Genomic DNA, 21,998 nt, shown 5'->3' with positions numbered 1-21,998 from the left:
AAAGAAAATTGTTCCAATTTGTGTGTCTTAAAAGACTTTCAGATAGGCTTAAATGCATAAAGATTTCTTTGCAGGGTGTGTAGCTGATGGCGTGCAATAGACATTGTTTAAAATTGGGAAAAAAAAAAAAAAAAAAAGGAAAGAAATTCTCATCCTGGTGGCAATGACTTTCCATGAAAAAAACTAATAAAAGAGATATAACAACACTTCAGCATGTGCCGGTGCAAGACTACAAGAACATCAGCACAAAAAAAGCAGCAGAAAGTGCTGCTGCTGCAGCTTCACCATGCCAAGGTGACAGCTTGCACATCTGCAAATGAAAGACGACCAACAGCATTACAGGGAAAGGGCTGCAAAGCTGCAAGCAAACAGAAGCCCATGGGCACTGGAAAGGTTTAGGCAAAGCCCAATGCTCAGAAGGGGTCCTGACAATGGCATTTTTCTTGGCAGAGAGCGTGCTGTATTTGCATCGCTATTTGATGTGACTGGTACCTGACTCATGAACTCATTGGCTTTTCCTGTGGCTGACTGAAATTCCCTAGCAAAAGTTTACAGACAGCACTGATGCAAGAAAGATCCATATCAACCTATAATAGTTTGAATTGCAGTGGCATATAGGGCTCCTTAGCAGGATCAGGACCCATTTTAAGTATGCATTGAGCAATATTAAAAGATAGAAACTTGTCCTACATAAAGGCAAGGAAAAAGAAAGACATGCATTTAGCTCCATAGCAAAGTTATTAAAAACATCACCTTTAGAACTGTAAGCTATTAACATATGTAATCTTTCCTTCCTATATATACCAACTAAATGTAGTGTTCCTGAATTTCATCTGCAAATATGTGCGTGCACATGCACAACTTCCTGAATCACTCAGCTTCGTGTTTCTTCAGAGTTAGTCTAGAAGCTTCCATTTGAAATGTTGATGCAGTGAAGGTGCAAAAATTTATGAACTACCTAGCACTACTGTACCTGACTACAACGATCGCAATTTTTTCTAACAGCTCACTGAAATCAATGGATTGTTGAAGTTCCTCTTATAGCAAAACCCCAGCTACAGCAGTAGCGGGTTTCTGCCTTTGCAACACGGTGATTCCATGTCATTGCTCACAGCAAATTAAAAAATATTTCTGTGAATGTTATTTAAAGGAGAAAATCAATAATGATTCAGACTCTGTGGTAAATTATCAGGATTATTTTGGAGGATTATTAGATCAGTAGGATTGTTTACCAAATCTATCAAAAATACACACAAAACTTTCTCACAACAACTTATTTTTTAAACAGATACCAGATTAGTGCTCTTATAGCCATATCCAGATGCCTAAATTGGGAAATGAAAGCTCTACACATCTGCAGTTTCTGCAGAAGGAAAAGGGAGTTAAGAAGTGCCTCTTCCTTCTTTATTTTTTTTTAAGTAAAGCCAGCCTGCTATCAGCTATGCCTAAATATGCATTTAGGAGTTGAAAAGATAATTGTTGTAAGAAGACAGAGTGGTTTCATCAACAAAGGAATCATATTGCTGGTATTCAGAGCTGTAGGATTCCAGTTCCTCATTTAGCATCCAGTCACTAAGCCTGGACAGATATTTCACTATGTGGATCCCAAGGTGCCCTGTGTCCCTTACTGAAACAAATAAGTAGCAGATGTTAGTCATTTCCCATGGCCTAGAAGGACCTTTCCAGTTACTTTGCCATCTTCATCAAACTAGTATTTTTTATTATGCTTACTGCCAGATGTGTGATGTAGGTCTCGTGGAAGCAACTAGTGAAAGCAAATAGTCTGTAATGCCATCAGATTAGATGTATTAGCCCATCTTTTAGACTGATGACAGACACTCTTTCTGCCATCAGTAATATCTTTTTTTTGCATGGATTTTTACTTACTAAATGTCATAAAAAGTTTAAGAAGACAGAGTTAAAATTTCTGAAACATTTAAAGTTAGTTGCATCCAAATAAAACAGAAAACCAGTTACTTTAGAAGGGAAGGAAAAGCTATTTTATATCTTTAAGGTCATCATGTTTTCTTCAAATAATGCAGAAAAGTGGTATAGCTCAACGACAGTTGTAATTATGTAAACTATTTCTATAGTTCATAATATTTGGAACTTGGTATCTGAGTGAAAGAGGGATAATTCAACCTATTTCTCCAACAGTAGAGCTAACATTCTTATCAAGACTGTTAGTGGTATCTTGGAGCCCTGTAGCTCACAGTTGTTTCCTGATATTTTTGGGATCTATTACAGGTCTGCTAATTGTGTTTTTAAACATTGATTTTAGGAAAGAGATGGAGTGTGCTACATTAGAAAGCATTTTAGCCTTGGCAAAAACACACTGCATGTGCTGGAAATGAAGTCAAGATTGACTTGTACTTGTACCTCATGGGGAAAGCATAAATACTTGTTAATTATAGAGGAAGCTAACCACTAAGGTGTCTGGAGACACAAATTCATATTTCCAAACAAAGAAACTAAACATTTGCTTACACAATCCCACTAGAGAAAGGGCTGTGCAGATCTCCCTGCATTAGATGAGCTGTCTCCCTAGGGCAAACCAACCAGACCAGCAGCCCATTACAGGAACGAGAAAAGCTGATCGAGTGGCAAAATGTAAACTTGGCTTCTGCTTCACTTTGTGTCACCGTAGTGAGGCCACAACCCAGTACTGCCAGCAGACTCATGAGGGGCTGAGGCTTCCTGCAGCCCTTGTATCTCTTATTGTCCTCTTGAGCAGGAGAACAGTCAAAGTGAACTGGGATATGTAAGGGAAGTCTTTCAATAAGCTTCAGTTTTTAGTCACAGAAGGACTAGGTAACTGATTCAGTGCTGCATACTCAGCGTATGTGGCTGTTGTCATGTTAACCAGGCTACTCTTTTTGGGCAGCTTGTGCTCCCAGTCCTTCTTCCTCTGCCAATATACATGAAAAAACAATGGGACCATTGCAAGTCCCAAGGGCTACATCCATAGCACGGCCACAAGCACCCATCCCATTTAATTCTTACCATGCTTGTGTGCTAACAAAGGTTTATCTTGTGCCAGCTAGCTCCTACCCAGACCAGGCACACAACGAAAGAGGAAGGACCCAAGAGAGCTCACACCTAGGTTGCAGCCCTCAAACAATATGGATGAGGTCACTGTATTTTGGAGGAGAGGAGAGTTTAGCACAGGAGCACAAGCTGTGCCCTGCCATTTGTCTCAAAGGCAGAGAAAAGTCCAGCCTCATGGTATTTGCTACCACAGACAGAGAGACATCAGAAAGGTGATTTTGATCTCCATATCAGAAAATGGAGCCATAGCAACATCGTGACCTCCGCCCCTACTTGTTACTTTAGAGTTAGTGGAAAAACCCAAAAAGTAGACACGAATCCAATTTCTATTCAAGCAGAGCAATAAAAAATTGCTACCAGTGCTATCATCTGCATATTCAATCTTTTTTCAATGGGATTTTTACTTGTAGCAGGAAACTCATAAGAATAGGAAACAGCTTGTCTGATAGCTGCTGAAATGCTATTTTTAGTGACAATCTATAGGGCTACGTTAGAGGAAATAGAAGACACTCTCCTATGTCTCTTTGATCATAATTGGAATATAAATAACTGTTTGCTTGAGTCAGATACATTCTGCACAGTGCACATAAATTAAGATCAGAAAAACAGTAGGCTTTGAATGAACAAATGCTCCCCTAATACTTCTAGAACAGTTAAAGAAGGGATTGACATCAAATTCTGTGACAAATTATTCTGTGTTGTATATGCTAAGTAAAAATAAGGGAGGAGGCAGAGCTCTCAGGCTCAATGCACGAATGTCTTTGTATAGTTATTTGTTTTCTTATTTATGTTATTCACAACGGATTGTAGTGCATATGATTTGTGTAGCTAGACAGAGTAAAGCCTTGCTGCATTAGCACATGACTTGGCATGCTATCTGGACTGAATAAGAGTGAGTATGATGAACCTGGTGAGTGAAAACCCATTGCGTTTATAGTGAGGCTGGCATGGTGGAACAGGTAAACCTCACTTTGCATTAGCTTATGATAACACTGGGAAAACTACATCGGTGAAACTCACCTGTTTTAATACATATGTTCAGAATGAGTTGGAAAGGGCAGCTGAGTTTAGGCAGCAAGAGCTATATTCCCCAGTTCCCAGTTTTTATGAAACCATAAATAAACCTGTATTCCTATCCACTGAAAAAGGAGATGGGGGAGTATGGACAGAAGAGAGAAATGAAGAAGGGAATGACGGAAATAAATAAAGCTCAAAAACAAAGCAAAAGGTTTTCAGAGCCTCACACAGATGGAGAGAATGCAATGTAGATTTATCCTCAGCCCAGCTGATAAATGATATCTCAAAAGGAAGATGTGACAGGAGTGGAGAGATTATGAGTCAAAATACAAGAGCACTGTTAATTTATTTAATTGTCCTCTGTTTTGTTTTCAAAACTACAAACTCTTCTCTTAAACTTTGCTTGACAGAATAAAGCAAACTGACTCCTTTTATCCCCAAGTCTCATCTGTTAAAAAAGCTAACACTGAATGAGACAACAAGTAAAAAGGTCTCCCATTCTTCTGAGGAGTGAATTGAACAGACTGAATAGGCAAACTCAGAGGGCCTTTCATTCAACAAGCAACAGGAAAGCCTGGAGAATTGAGGCACACACTACATACTCCTCTTCAAAGGCCTGTGTGGTTCTGGGAACACTGACACTCATGCTGTTGAGATAAATTCCCTTTGGTGGCTAATAATGGACCTGAAGAGCCACATAACATCCATGAACCCCAGAATTAAACACTCTCAATACCCATCAGAAATAGAATATATTTTCCTGAGCTATGGCCTGATACAACTGAACAAAGCCCAGTTAGTTGCAATCATTTGCAGGAAAAAAAAGGCCATAAATCACGTATGTAGTTTGCTTACACCTGTCACCAGTATCATCTGTATGTACCTCTCAGTAGGAGGCATAGAAGAGCTCCCCACCATTACTTCTTCAACCCAAAGTGTGGGTTCACTTCCCTTCAAAGCCACAGTGACTTCTTGATAAGAATACAGAGACTATAATATAATTCTGAATAACAAGAAGCTATATGAATAAATAACGAGAAATAACTTGAGAGAAAATTAGTGATATGTTCTACTGACATTAAGGAAAAGCTTCTGTGGACAGCAATAACTTTTCAGTACAGTATATCCTAAGTATCCTGTAAGATTGTCAGATTAGCTTGACATATTTTATTGAGATTACATGACAAGGTCTTGGTAGCAGTGTGAATGGAAAAGTGTCCTCTGTGAGAAAAGACCAGGAGATGCAACTTGTTAGATACAGCTAGTTCCAGCCGGCTGCAAGATGGACCCATCACAGAATACAGCTGAGCCATTCAGTGATGCTGGTGGTACCTCTATGGTAACATTTAGGAATGGGTAAAAAATGCTATATGGCAACTGCGAGAATGAGGAGTGGGGAAAAAAATGAGGTTGAAACAGCCCTGCAGACACCATGGAAGGATGAAGGAAGAGAATGGAGCAACAGAGATGGTGCTATGAACTGATTGCAATCCCTTTTCCACTGCACTACTCAGGGAGGAGGAGGTAGAAGAGTTGGAAATGAAGGAATAAAGTTGAGCTTGGGAAGAAATGGGAGGAGGCAGGGTTAGGTTTTTTCCTTTCTCACTATCCTACTCTCGATCTATTTTTAACTGGGAATAAAATTAGTCTTCCCCAAATCCAGTCTGGTTTGCCTGTGACCGTAATAGGTCAGCAATTTATCTGTCTTTATCCTGACCCACAAGCTTTTTCATCTTATTTTCTCCCCTTGTCATGTTGAAGAGAGGGAGTGAGAGGGTGACTGGGTGGATATCTGGCAGTCAACCAAGGCCAAATCCACCACAAATTTCTAATATAAAAAAAATTTTAAAATATTGCCAAAGTCATAATTTAAAACATGGTACCAGCAGGAAAAATGTGTGAATTTGTACTACAGAACAACAGTTAACTTGGTTCTCCAAATTAGTTCTGACTATGGTCTTTAGACAGTCCAGTAGTCACTCATTCTTTGGGACATCAGACAGGGAAATGAGTTTAGAATTAGATTAACTGCCCACCAGAAGTCACTAGTTTGCATAAGCATAAATCTAGAAATATGTTTTCATGATTTGAGAAGTGGCTTATTGATAAAGCCTCAGAAATTGCAGCTGGGGGTAGGGCTGATCATTATTTTCCTTCTTCATTAAAGTAATCATAAAAGTGCTATGAAAACTGGGAGAGTTGCCCAGAATGAAGATTTTGCTTTCAAGTGAACTTCATAGATTCAGGGAATTTGAACTGAGCATAACATTTGATGCATTAATTGGAGCACTTGTCAAATGCACCATTTTTAGTGCATGATGATGTCTTGATTAATCATGATGATACAACATGTATGATAGCCAAATCAGAAAGCTGAAGAGACCAGACTGCAATTTCTTCAAACCCCCTACAGAGGGGAATAACTTGAGAATTTGGGTGTTATACTTTACAGTTTGCAGAGTGTAAGAAATACAGGGGCATGTCCTAATTTTAGATGTGCTTTTTGAGCTCCTGCTGCTATTTTATTTGGCAAGCATGCTTCCAAAATTACACTGTGCACCTCTGCCTACTTATTCATACTTGGTAGTGATACAGAGGGCAATCAAGTTAAAATTAATTTGAGTTTTTACACATGAGAGAGGTTGAGTCTTTTCTTCCTCTAGCAGAAATATGATTAAGTTTTTCTATTTCACTTTGTCCTACAAACAGGAGATATCCATAAATTATAGCAGCATAAAGGCTTGGCCTTTTCACATCCTGATAAAGCAGCCATTTGAAGAATGTTCTCTATTTCTTCAGCCCATTGAAGAGATGCTCTGCTTTTCCCAATAGGTCCTTTGACTCTTCAAACTCACTCTTTCAGTTTAGTTGCTTACCTAATATGACATTGATGTTTTCATTTATCTCATTTGTGGTAAGTGAAAGGTCTTGTCAATAGGGATTTGGCACATTTTAAAGTTTCGGTAAGACTTCTTTTCCTTTTTAATGAAATCATTTCCTAATACTCAGTCTTTTTATAGTGTCACATTGAGCTGACAAGAAATTTTTTTCTCTTTAAGGTTGCAGAGACTTTTCCCAAGGTAGCTACAGCTCAATCGACATAGAAAAAAGTCTTGCAAAATGTTTTTACAATTTCAAAAGGCTGAAGGTCTCAGTAGTCCCTTACTATGATGTTAAGAGGGGACTCAGAACCTGTAACTGGAGTGTGCCAGTTTTAATTATAAAAGAATTTATTGCAGGTCAACAAAACTCTCTTACTTGTTCTGATATGCTTTGTAGAAAGTATTGCAACTCAAACTTCAAAAGGCTTGTGAAGGAAGTTGCCTACTAGAGTTAGCAGGAACCATGTTACCTACAGGGAAAGACTTGCAGTTGTAGAAACAGGAAGGTGATCAGCGTGTGTGTTCAGTATTATCATGGAAAAGGTTGCCAGCTCATGTTGTTTGACAGTCCCATGAGTGTCAACACCAGCATGGAAGATACTGATGGACCTACTGGGAGCATTAGAGGCCTGTCCATGTTGACCCTGGCCACAGCTCAGTGGCCTATGGCTTTCAGGAAGAAGGATCATACCATCTTCATCTGTGTCAGCCAGATAGCTTGCCCCAAGGCAAAGACCAGAGGGGAAGGACTGGGAAAAGAGGGTCTTCTCTCTGGCACACCAGGAGGCAGGTACCTTCAGCACATACCCCAAATTGTCTTTTCATGTCATGCATCAGCACCTTAAAGGCATGGTAACTGAATAGTGTCAGCACAGCCGAGATTTACTGAAAAATTTAATGGTTTATTAAAGATCATATCTACACAGAAAACATTAACTTTTCATCCTTCTTCAGGATACGTAGTAGTACTATACTGAATAATGTGGCATGAAAGCACTCTTACATCAGTTACACAGGCATCAAATCGAGACACGGAGAGACCTAATTGTCCTAAACACTGGAATCTGTTTAGGATCTTATACATACCATGTGTCAGAGCCCCAGTGCATGCCCTATCCTTCCAGCCACACTGAAGACTTTTCTCTGTATATGAGCAGGTGCAGCTTTGCTTTTCTCCTTTGCAGTAACCTAATTCTAGAGCCAGCTGTGGAAGAGGCCTAGAAGCCTAGAAGGTAGTGAATTTATATAGGTTTATGGCCCTAACAAATGTTTCACCAGGCATAAGTTATTTCAGCATGAAATTCTAGATTTCATTTACAGACTATGAACATAGTGGTGGTTTTAACACACTGTACTAGTCTAGCTCTTATTTAGGACTACTTCTCTGCGAGAAAAAACTTTAGGGAGAAAATTTTTCAGCTTCTCATGAAATAAATGAGGTTTCTCCTTGAGGCAAAAGGAGAAGAAAAGCAAAATATCTTAACATTTTTGTAAATATGTATTCATTAACAAATTAAATTAAACTCAGATTATGAGGCTCATGGGCAAATAGTCTTAGGTCTGAAAATCAACAATTGCCTTGGGAAGCTTAGTGTTATGTCAGAAGTTGAGAAACCATCACATCGCAAGCAGTGCCAGAAACCACAGGGAAGGCTTGTCCCACTCCTCCCATCAACCCCTAGCTCTCACCACACAAATGAAAGGCGAGTTCAGAAGCTGCTACTCAAAATGAAGAATGTCCAAGATACCTGCTTGTTCTGGGAGATAATGAGGAATCTGGAAAAGATTGTGATGGATTGTCTTTTTCCCTGGGGAAATAGATGGTAATTGGGGTGCCCCAGAGTAGAGTCCCCAAATCAAGGTCTGGTAGGGGTTAGATGTAAATGATAGACCAAATCACTATTTCGTCGCCCCATTTTGTTTAAGACTATATCAGATCTTTATTGTGATATAAACACATGCCCCACAGCAGATCTGACAGATGGTACTGCTTGAACATAGCAGTTAAACTGGCTGTGCTTATATGAATAGTCAGACATGGCAAATAGTCTTTTGCATTCTTCCAACTCACACAGACTGTTTCTTTTCTGATAAGCTCATATGCTAAAATAAAATGTATGTCAATTTGCTGTCTGAATTTTCTGTGTCATAAATTTGATCATAATGGCGAATGCTTTTCCACTCAAGATAACTGAGCTACCTTCATTGACTCTGCAACAGCTCACAGAAGCAGACAGGATTATTTTTAAGAGATGCTAGTTCATATTCTGATAAAATGGCTTGATGTGATGTTTAACAAATTGGAAGACTTTGCACATTTTGGCTGCTGAATCTGTTAGTTAAGAGAATAGGAACAATCTAGTTTATGTTCCTATGTTCTCATTAGTAGCCAGCTGCTTCCCAGTGATGTACCGAGGCAGTCCTTATTGAAATCAGCAGGGGCTGCCTGCATCCAGGGGTAGGTGTTCTTCCATTTTAGAAATGGTAGACTGAGGAAAAGGGAATCATATCTCTCTATGCCAGGCCTTGTGTGGGAAGAGTCCTAGTCCATGTGGTATTGACTCAAAGGCACAGAAATAAACAGAGGTGTCTAACTTGTTCCAGATCTGCTTGAATGTTGGGAATATCTCAAAGAGATACACATGCTGCTTACGCACTTGTCTCTGGAATGGTTGGCTGCTTTCATCACGATTTCATGAAAGTAAAAACATCACTGATCTAAAGAAATAGAGAAAAGCAAAAAAATAAAAGGACAAAAATTGCATTCCTTCTTTATGGGTGCAGAGCAGGGGATGTTGTTACTTCCCAGCTGCATTCCTACTCCTTTCAAGCTAAGATCCAAAATTTAATGAGAGACAGGAAGGAAGGAAGGAAGGAAGGAAGGAAGGAAGGAAGGAAGGAAGGAAGGGAGAAAGAAAGAAAGAAAGAAAGAAAGAAAGAAAGAAAGAAAGAAATAAAGAAAGAAAGAAAGAAATAAAGAAAGAAAGAAAGAAAAGAAAGAGAAAGAGAGAAAGAGAGAAAGAGAGAAAGAGAGAAAGAGAGAAAGAAAGAAAGAAAGAAAGAAAGAAAGAAAGAAAGAAAGAAAGAAAGAAAGAAAGAAAGAAAGAAAGAAAGAAAGAAAAGAAAGGAAGGCATTTGTGAGTGGTCAGCAGTGGACAGAGTTGGCTCCCTGAGTGGCAGCTCAGTCTATTCTCAAGCAATGAAGTTTTCTCACTCTTATTTTAGCATTTTTTGCAGTCTCTCAAAATTTGCTTCTTTTTTTATGTCACAGAGGTAGGATTTAATCATATGAATCCACTAACTCATGTGCCTTTCACAGAGAGATCATTTCTCAAGTATTTCTCTCTTGTTCGCTTTTACTGCTCCCAAACACGAGCAGCAAGGCAGACTCGCTGCCGTGGTTACCTGCCCTTTCTCTAAGATTTCCAAGCTTTCTGACGTCACCTAGCTGTATGTTTGGATGTATTTTTTGGCCATTATTCCTGATACTGTGAAGCATCTTTTTCAACGGAAGTAGATAAATAACAGACACTCCCAGATCTGCATGGATGCCTACACTTTCCAGAAATCATAGAACCATAGAATAGTTTAGGTGGGAACAGGCCTTTAAAAGTCATTCACTTCCAACCTCCTGCAGTGGGCAGGGACATCTTCAGCTGGATCAGGTTGCTCACAGATTCATCTGATCTGACCTTGAATGTTTTCAAGGATGGAGCATCTACCACTTCTCTGTGCCAGTGTTTCACCACCTTTATTGTAAAAAAATTATTTCTTATATCTAGTCTAAACCTACCCTCCTTTTGTTTAGAACCATTAGCCCCTGTCCTTTCACAACAGGCCTCAGATGTGTCAACCACGCCACTCAGCTTGGCGTCGCCTGCAAACGTGCTGAGGGTGCACTCATTCCCACTGTCTGTAGCGTTGATGAAGATATTAAACGGGATTGGCCCCAATACCAAACCCTGGGGGACACACTTGTCACAGATCTCCATCTGGACAACAAGCCATTGATCACTACTCTCTGGATGTAGATCCAGAGACAATTCATATCCACCAAACCGTCCAACCATCCAATCTCTATCTCTCCAGTTTAGAGAGAAGGATGTTGTGGGGAACCCTGTCCAAGGCCTTAAAGAAGTCCAGATAAATGACATCTATAGCTCTTTCCCGTCCACTGATGTAGTCACTATATCATAGACCTCTACACCGATCAGGCAGGACTGGTCCTTGCTGAAGCCCTGCTGGCTGTCTTGAATCACCTCCCTGTCCTCTATGTGCCTTCACATAGCATCTAGGAGGATCTGTTCCATGATCTTCCCAGATACAGAGGAGGGGCTGACAGGTAGTCATTCCCAGGGTTATCCTTTCTGTTCTTTTTAAAAATGGTGAGTTTTTCCATTCACCAGGGACTTCACCTGACTGCAATGACTTTTCAAATTACATGGAGAGTGGCCTTCTTCTTCCTTTTATGTTAAGTGAAGGGAGATCCAAAGTCTACAAGCAGAAGAAGAGATGGCAGACATCTTAGAAGAAGGCAGTTCTCAGAAGATACCAATGAATTCACCTGCTGCCTAGGCTGAAGAATATGTTGTGAAGATTAGTAAAAAAAATGAGAGCTGATAACAAGTATCTGCTTACAAACATGAAAAGTTGTCTTATACATGCAACAAAAAGAGCAAGGGGGAAAAAAGACCACATTTATGCCATTCATGTGGAAACCAGGAGATGCAGCAAAATGCTCATTATCCTCCAAATGATTTACTTTGGGATGAAGTGTAGAAAGTGATCTTGGAGTCTGTTGTTGAATCTAGCCTAAATCGTCAATAAAAAAACAGACTGCCGATTAAGAGTCACAGATTGTTTCCACTTAGCCACCCATTTCCATCATTGGTGAAAAGAGGTGAGATAAAATACGTTTGTAAGCAGCAGAAAAAGAGTTTGAATCAATTGCCTGGTTTCTTGTTATCTGCACAAATACAGAGAGGCACTACGTGACTCTTTAATGAGAGATGAGCAATCTTTCTCTCTATAATAGTACTGATAGGCTCTGTTCCCCTCCTTCTACAGATTACAGAATTGCATGAATGTTGCAGGAATGTTGTATATTTGCATTTCCCAATTTTTGTCCACCTGGTTGAAATCGGCAAAAAAGTGTTTGAGAATTACTGGGACACTGATAGACACACAAGTATGTGCATATGTGTGGGTATGGGATGGAACCTTATAGGCTTTATTTCCTTATGAAGTCAAGCTCAAAATCTAGTGTCTTTAAAAATTAGTTTAAACTAGCCCGAAATTAGATGGATAATCAAAATCTAGCTGCAATATTTTTGTCCTATAAACTGCTGCTTTGTGATCTACCTGGAGTTCAAGATGGAATACGGCCTTTTGAATAGTGATATGGCAAAAATCGTTACAGGCTGCAAGGTATGACTTCCTGCTTTTGAAGAATCATGGGATTTATATTATCCATTAGATGAAGACACAGCCTAAAGAATGGGCACTAGAGAAATCAGAGGGGATATTAACTGAAATATCCCTCTGAAAATCACTCTAGTAATGCAAATGTCAGAGGTGATGTTTCTTCCACATGATTCACGCAAGAAATATATCTTTATAGTAAGGATTCTCAAGATAATGCCGCTATTTTGTTTCTCTGTATGTAATTTAGAAAGCATTCCTGTGTTCTCTGTTATGTCATTCGTTACACTAGCCATTAATGTTGGAATGTTAATTAGTTCTGTTGTGTTTTACTTCCTTCTTTATAACATCTGCATCTGATTCTGTTTAATGTTTTCTGGGAAAACAGAAAGAATGATTAAAAAAACCTGTCTCTGTGCAGCAGCATAAAGTTATTTGTAGAGAAATGCACAAGCAGCTGCATAGAATATGTTTCAATAAGCCTGTTATGCAATGTCAAGGGATTGCCTCTGGGAGCAGAGTGCCCAGTAGTGGAGAACTTGGACTGCCCAACCATGGTAAGGTGTCTCTTTAAAGCTCTTTGTGGCAGGAATATAAACATCAGTGTGGCAGCAGGAAGATACAATACATAAACAAGGAATTTAAAAGAAAGTGGTGACTCATCTTGATGCTTTTGGAATCATAAGAAGACTAATCTGTCTTCTGAACCTGAATACAATAGTCAACTTTTAAAACCTACAGGCCTTTTGTGAATGTGAGACCTGTCGCCTATCAGATACAGATTTCAGCGAAGCATGCCAAATGAAATCCAACATGTCATTTCCTAAAGGAATGAGAAATAGTGCAATCTATTGCAAAGTAATGTAAAACAATACACAGGAAAAATACTAAAGAAGCAGGGAGATGGTGTCCTTCACTGCACACTCTAGAACAAAGCTTATGTACTATGCAGGCTGAAAAACCTATTTCTGGTAGCTTGTCTTCTTTATTAAACGCATTCACACCTTGTGTGAATTCACACCTTTTCCTCCCAAAGGCCTAACACCACAACTCTTAATCACATGTATGGCATAGCAAGGTTCCTAGATTCACATGATGCATGTACCCCTTTTCAGTGGGATGACTGATCACTAACTGAGGTATTTCAAGCAAAGTGCGTCAACATGTTACAAACAAATAGCAATTCTCACTGTGATTGAAAGAAGTAAAGAAAAAAGAATACAACCACATGTTTAATGCGAATATAACTGTACATCAATGGCATCATTAATTAACATTACTGAAATAGTGTCTGGACTTAGTAGGTTATGGACTGGATCAATTCCTTTACTTGTGGCTATACATTAGAGGAAAAGCAATGGTGTATTTTTTCAGTTGAGATAGTAGTTCTAGGAGTGACCAGATAGCTCTCTGAAAAGCATAAAACTGATGCTTTGCCACAATGCCAAGAGTCTAAGCGTTAATACTGCCACAAGTGCCAGCAGCTTCCTTGGACTTTTTTGGACCACAGCAAGAAATTCAGGGTAAAAGAGTGCTGAACATAAAAATATACGGAGATAATTTATCTTAGCAGAAAGAGAGAGACAGAAGTAAAGCAGTGGGCATTACTGTGAAGAGCAGTTCCCCCTCAGCAGGCAAGTTCAGAACCTGCCCCGAACACTGTGGTAACGAAACTCTTGGACGGGAGGAAGGAGGTTATCCAGCCTCATTCCTTCCTGCTCACCTGGTCTGCACCCTTGAAACAATTCCAACGGTGATCTTCTGAGCCAGAAAAACTCTTGTTAAGGAGTGTTTTACCAATTTAAAAGACCTGGAGGGTAAAGAAATGTTTAATTGATATTTTTATTAAGAAATTTGCTATTTTGACAAAAATGCTGCTAAAATAGTGCTTAGAGTTGTTCCAGGCTGAGAAGCGATTAGCATATTTGTTGTGATGGGTTGACCCTAGCTGTATACCAGGTAACTATCAAAGCCTCTCTGTCACTCTCTGCCCTCAACTGGGAAGCAGAGAGAAAATATAACAAAGGGCTCATGGGTTAAGATGACAGGGAGATCACTCAGACACCACCTGGGGAAATTAGCTTAGTTTATTACCCATCACATCAGAGTAAGGTAATGAGAAAATAAAAACAAGTATTGAAACAACTTCCTCACACCCCTCCCTTCTTCTAAGGCTTAACTTTACTCCCAATTTCTCTACATCCTCCCTCCAGTGGCTCAGGAGGGTGGGGAGTGAGGTTGCAGTCAGTTCATCACACATTGTTTCTGCCACTCCTTCCTCCTTGGGGGGAGGACTCCTCATCCTCTTCCCCTGCTCCAGCATGTGCTCCATCCCATGGGAGACAGTCGTCCACAGACTTCTCCCACATGAGTCCTTCCATAGGCTACAGTCCTTCACAAACTGCTCCAACATGAGTCCCTTCTGTGGGGTGGAATCATTCAAGAATAGACTGCTGCAGTGTGGCTCCATGTGGTCACAAGTCCTGTCAGCAAACCTGCTCCAGTGTGGCCTCCTCACTCCATAGGTCTACAGGTTCTGCCAGGAGCCTGCTCCGAAGCAGGCTTCCAACAGGGTCACAGCCTCCTTCAGGGCACATCCACCTGCTCCAGCATGCATCCCTTTCACAGGGTGCAGTCCTTCAGGAACAAATTACTCCAGTGCTGGTTCTCCATGGGGTCACAGCCTCCATCAGCTGCTCCAGCTTGAGGTCCTCCATGGGTTGCACGTGCATATCGACTCCATTGTGGACTGCAGGGGGACAGCCTGCCTCACCATGGTCTTCACCACGGACTGCAGGACAATCTCTGCTCTGGCACCCGGAGTACCTTCTACCCTCCTTCTTCACTGACCTTGGCGTCTGAAGAGTTGTTTCTCTCATTTGTTCTCACTCCTGCAAGTTGTGCAGGTTTTTTCCCCCTTCTTACATATGTTGTTGCAGAGGTGCCACAACCATCGCACATGAGCTCAGCCTTGGACTGACACGGGTCTGTCTTGGAGCCAACTTACATTGGCTCTATCAGACATAGGGGAAGCTTCAAGCTGTTTCTCACTCTGTAGCCCCACTGCTACCTGAACCTTGCCATGCAAGCCAAATACATTTTTACTATAAGAAAGACATACTTTCAATAATTCTTTTCCCTGTTTATTGTTACAGATGATTGCCACTTGTACTAGTATTAAAAATGTGCTCAATGTTCCTCATCAACTCATCTAAGTGCTTTAAAATTTTATGGATGTGTGGTTAGCATCAGTGTTACAGACTTGGGAGTATTTGAACAAGGCAAAACTGAAAAATATCATTCTGGAGAAATAGATATGTATAACAAAAAGTGAAGGAAAACAAATAAAAGCTTTTCTTAAAAATAGACATTACACTCATTTGGTTTGCTTTCATCTAGGATTAACTCGTGGCTTTCATTGTCACCAAAGTTATTCTAACAGTCTGGCTTTCATGTCAGCTACGTAGTGGGTGCACAACTAGAGTGAAAAGGGAGAACACAATTCTCATCAGTGCTCATTAATGGAAGGTATCACATTTTATAAACACACCATGAAGATGAAAGGTCATTCAAACTTTTGACTTTGAGACCTGAGTATTATGTGAGTCAGATCAGCATTCAGTGCAGCTGCCTGTCATTCTGCTATCACCAATTCACACCCTGCTCTTGAAAGATGAAGGAAGAAAGACAAACATTTTGATGCAATCTTCTTCAGCAAGGGCTTTGGGGGAAATGCCTTCAGCTGTACATAAAAATTAAGGGCTTAGCTGGAAATTCAGAAGCAACTCAAACTCTTCTAAAGAAGAAATTGAATAACACCTGTACGTGTGTCCTGGGAAGAACTGGGTGTTCAAGGAGTCTGCAACAGCGCGAGGGAGAAGGAAGATAAGAAGGACAGTGCCAGGTCTGGAAAACCAAAGGGAGCACATGAGAGTATTAGGGAACACTTATCTCTAGCATTCATGAGACTTCTTCTAGACCCTCTGTGTGTGGGGCTCTTGCAAACTCCTTCAATACTTCAAAAATCTCTTTACCTTCAAACACACCCACCCTATGCTCTACCCCAAATAATGCCAGACATATTCTCAGTTTCATGCTGAAAAAATACTCCTGTAGCAGACTGCAACAAAGACTTCAGACTGTTTCAGACATCTTGAACTGAAACATACCTTCCCAGGCAAAAAAGTTGAATTATCCCTCAGAGACGCTAGCTGTGTCCCAAAGGAAACCCAGGGCAGGTGTATTTACAGCCAGTTCGTTCTAACAGGGACAAACTCCAAGCTGTATGAATGTAACAGTTCATGCAACATGGCATTGGGATCAGATATTGGTCCCTGTCTCCTTTATTTGTCAGCATAAATAGAGTCGTTGAGATCCCAGGGTGTGTTGCCAGCTGGATAGGGCCTGCCCTTCACATGCTAAACTCAGAGCAGGTAGAAAAGCTTTCCCCAGTGAAGAAGTAGGGTTGAAACAGTAGCAATGTAAACCTCCAACCAAATGACTAGGTCTGACTCAAAGGGACTGACTTGGAAAGAGAAGACATGTAGCATCCATAATCTCCATAGCCATTGTCACAGCTGAGCTGGAGGTAATCCCATTACCCCCTGAAGAACTATTAGATACACTCCTTGTTCTTCATATAACTCCTAAAAGTGCCTCCAACAAGTTTTATCGTCTGTCAGACATGTCCCTTTCCCTCTGCCTGCACCGTCTTCTTCCCACCCGCTCACCTTCAGATACCTTTGCTCTACAAGTACAAGGAGCACATAGGCATAACTGAGTGTTTCCCAGTCGTGAAGAACCAAGCAGTCAGTGCTTTTCCTCATTAGGACATTGTACCCTGAGAGCAACTGAGGCTTTCTGATATCTCAAGAAAGACTAACGGGAAGAGTGAAGAGGGAAAAATGTTGAAGAAAAACTTAAGCCCCAACCTTTGTGGTCAGAAAACAATGTTTATCTTAAAACTTACTTTTCAGCTATATCCATTACCATGCATACCCCAGACAAGGTCTACACATTATGGCTTTCCTGTTACCTCATATACCTACCAAATACTGGAACAGAGGAACATATCTTAACCCTGATGCACATGGTGCTGTAAGGCTTTCATCCAAAATTATGATTCTGAACATAGACAGAACTCCCTGAAATATCAGAAGACCTATGTGAGTCTGTTTCTTAAGTTTATTTAAAAAAAATAAAATCCATCCTAATTTAATCATCGAGATCTAAATTGCTTGATCATCACCTTGTCTACATAAACACAAGAAAATAAAGAGGGGCAGAAATCAAAGTACAAATCAAAACCTAAACTGGCCAAGTATAGGGTTAAGTAAAAAGATACTGTGCATTACAATCAACTCTTCAAACTGCATGAACGGTTTCAAGCTGTTGGCTTGAAAACAAGTGTGTGTATTTGGCCTCAGTGTGGCCAGCAGGTTGAGGGAGGAGATTCTGCCCCTCTATTCATCTCTTGTGAGACGTCATCTGGAATACTGTGCCCAGTTCTGGAATCCTCAATGTAAGAAGGATATGGAGCTGTTGGAATGGGTCCAGAGCAGGGCTACAAAGATGATCGGAGGACAGACTGAGAGAGTTGGGATTGTCCAGCCTGGAGAAGAGGAGATCTTATAGTGACCTTCCAGTACTTGAAGGGGGCCTACAGAAAAGCTGGAGAGGGGCTATTTGTAAAGGCTTGTGGGGATAGGACCGGGGCAATGACTATAAACTGGAGAGGGGCAGATTTAGACTGGACATTAGGAAGAATTTCTTCACCACGAGAATGGTGAGGCACTGGCACAGGTTGCCCAGGGAGGTTGTGGATGCCCCATCCCTGGATGTGTTCAAGGCCAGGTTGGATGGGACCTTGGGCAGCCTGATTTAGCAGGATGTCCCTGCCCATGGCAGGGGAGTTGAAACTAGATGATCTTTAAGGTCCCTTCCAACCCTAACTATTCTATGATTCTATGATTTGTAACAATAGCATCAGTGATTGACAATAAAGCACAAAATATTGGTTTTTAAATCTTGCTCTGTTCTAGGTGACCACGGAGAATTAAAAGGAGTGGACACGTTCATTTGTCTTCTGACTGCATGACCTGCACAGTGAGTTCCTCTGTGTATGAATTCTGAAGAAGCACAAGAGACTGTTGCTGAAAGAAGAACTAAAGGACTCTTCACTCATTCTTGGCAGCACACATTAAAACCAAGATTTTGAAGAGTCTAGAAAAGAAGTGCTGCATTGTGCAACTGATTACGTGAACTGTGGAGTTATTGTTCCTTTACTCATCTGTTCAATGCTGTGTACAGTTTGGGAACATGAGAGAGGCTTATGTCTGACACAGATATGCCACTCAAGTTGCCACTCAACAAACAATGGAACTGCTTTCAGCACATACCTTCCTACCTCCACTTCAGATTTTCAGTGACAAGCATTGCTAAACGATTCCTTTTCAAACTTCTTTTTTTCTCATGCAAAGTCAGAAGAGATTCAGAAGTGTGTGTAATGACCGGCAAAGTCCCAAGAGTTACTAAAAAAGATCACTCTAGTAATTTATTTATGGTGTGGGATCCCATTTGCAGCTAAGCCAGCAAGGACTTTCCTGAGTATGGAGGTGCTTGCATCGTTTCTTGCAAACCACATATTCAGAGTGTTAATCCCACGCTTTTCTGAGCATGCATTTGGCAAAAGCTATTTATCAAAAATGTAATTAACTTCTATTCTCATGGAGCTAACACCAGATTGAAAAAACAGTCAGCACACCTACAAACACTACACAAAAATGGCCTAATACTGTTTACCTAATAAAAAGTAAAACACTGGAAGACTTGGCTTATATGACCACTCAAGAAAAGTTTGGATAACCCTGTTCCATCTTTATAACTCAAATAAAATCATGTTCACCTTTATGCAGTTAAGGAAGTGTTGGAGATTACAATGATTTATAAAGTACACATTTTGGCTATATAGTAGGAAACACAGTCTATGAGCAGCTAAATGCTGCCTCGAGAGGCTACTTTGCCCTGAATCCTTATCTTCCTGGAAATTCATCATGTGCTATAATAGTCACAAAGATTAGTAATACTAAAATTCACTGAATTAGGTTTCATAGTAGGCTTTTTGGGTGCCTTACCATCCCAGTTTGCAATCTGATCACGGGCGACTAATTTCTCAGAGGACAACAGCTACAAAAGTTCTCAAGAAAGTTTGGATGCTCTAAAAAGTAGCTTCCAGCATCATCTGAACCCAAAATAATGACATCCCATTTTACAATACAAATCTTTCCCCAGAAAAATATTGATTCAAAACACAGTTGTTTAAATGAGAACCTGACACGTTAGAAGCAAATTTCACCTCCTCCCCCCACTAAGACTTTAAATGTAGAAATTAAAATGTATAGAACTCCTGCATGGTTTTCACTGTTGAAAGCCATCATTTGATAGAGTAGTTTTCCCCTAGAGTGGAAACAAAAAAAACCCTCAGTACTTCAATAAAACAATGAAAACCAAAACTGACAGAAGTTACTTCTGGGCTTTTGTAGATTTTCAACTAGCACCAGTAATAACAGTGATATATATGTCTACTGTTGTTTATGCAAAGGCAAAATTAGGTTTTAATATAATGAATGGTAATACTGGCAGATAATGAAGAAATCAAGCTCATAAAGGGACAGGGAAAATGTTGGAAACCTCCCAGATAGTGGGATGTCATGGCCTGACAAGGAAATGTTACTCGGCCACTGGCACCTGTTAGCCACAAGAATCACACAGCCATAAGAGAATTAACAAGAAGTATATTAGCTTTTTTTGATCATTATGTAAGCTGAGATAATAACTTAGCTATCATTTTATGAATCTCTATTTGCTTTGTTTTATTCTATGTAAATATAAAAATCAAATATTGTTCAAATGCTTTTGTCAACATTCTTCTAATAATTTAGCAGCTGGCTGGTATAACTGCTTGGCAAAAAAAAAAGAATTAGCTTACTATTTAGGAATCAGTTATAAACATCGTCACTGGTCAACCCATGTTATTTCCTGGCAACATAAGTGGGAGGCCAAAGAACCCTAAAAACCAAGGGAACCGGATACCACTCTTCCAATGTGTGAATGATGACAAACAGTCTGTTGGAGTAAGCCAAGGGACCTTTGTGGGTCTGAATTCAGTTCTCTAGTTGTGGAGGATTAGCACCTTTACATGCTGTGGTTTTAATTGCCACGTAGGTGAGAATCATCCAAACACAAGATCTGTGCTTTATTTTTATCCCTTTCCATGCTTTCTATTTTGTTATCAGCTTCTGCTTCCATGATTTTAATTCTAAGTGCTGTACACTATACGTTTCTTAAAACTAAATAAATACAAAGGAAGTTTGTTTTGTCCCTCTAGTGATTTCTTTTATGGCAACACTAGTGTTGTCCAAACAGGCAGTGTCACTCATACAGTCATCTTGTCTTTGTGGCATTGTGCCATTTGTGGTATTTTAGAAATGGCTATAGGAGGCTAATATTTCACATGTCTAGCTCAACCAGAAGGATTAATCAGCCATGGGTCATTTGGACCTAGAGACATCAGGGACAGGATAGAAAAAACAATTCAGGGGATAAAGATGAATTGTTGTCCAGGGATGCAGACTTCAAAAGTCAAGAATGGGAAACAGAGATCTTTAGCAAGCTGTTTTAGATGTCACAAGTAAATTGCCTTAAAGGCACAGGAATGTGTTTGCCTTAAGGGCAATGTAAACCTGGTTCGCCTGAGTTTTCCCAGGCTGGCTGGGCTCGGGGCTAAAGACCTGACTCCAGACATGGTCCCCAGCACGTTCTGCTGGGGCAGCCAGGACAATCCCTTGTGCAGATGCAGCCTCTCACCGTCCTGCTCCCCTGTCTGCCTGGGATCAGGTTTTTCAGTGGCATTCATCCCTGGCTCTGCCCTCCAGACAAATCACTTTACCTGCCTTTCTCCACCTGCGCATCTGGTTTCCAGCTGTGATGTAAGCTTGTTAACTCATCACACTGTTTTATGAGAGAGGACAGGAGGACAGAGTGTTATGGTCAGCCTGGTTTGCAGGATTAAGATGTTACTAGTTTGTTTTCCTTCTCTTTTTTTCTGAGTGGAAGGGTTAGAGGAAGGGATGAATAAGTTGTTTTATTTTATTTTATGAATAAGTTGTTCAGTGTTAGAAAGCCAAAACAGAGTTCAAGTAACTGAAAACCAAAAACACAGCATTCCATGAGAGATTTCACATCCTCTATACTATTGAGGGCAAGAAGGGAGGGAAATCTCTTCCCTGCTGTAGCCCATCCGCAAGTAATGAATGTTTCTACTATGGTAGCATTCCCAACAGGTCTGTCTTCATAGCAACATGGATGCCAAGGCATATGCTACACTAGTAGATTTTGGAGGACATGGCGAACTTCTTCAAGTACTGTGCTTCCTCCAGTAAGGACCATTACAATAGCAGGATGTCAGACTACAATACAAGGAGCAACATGTAGAGTAATTTTGGTACTTTTTCTCTCAGAAGTTTAAAAAAGGTAAGGAGGTGGGGGTTGGGGTTTTTTTGTTTGCTTTACATTTGATTTGCATACCCTTTTCACGTAAGGAGGGCAACCAAACTTCTTTCCCTGGGTTCT

This window comes from Cuculus canorus, chromosome 1 (assembly GCF_017976375.1).
Source record: "Cuculus canorus isolate bCucCan1 chromosome 1, bCucCan1.pri, whole genome shotgun sequence".
Classification (NCBI taxonomy): Eukaryota; Metazoa; Chordata; class Aves; order Cuculiformes; family Cuculidae; genus Cuculus; species Cuculus canorus.
This window is presented reverse-complemented; position numbering follows the sequence as displayed.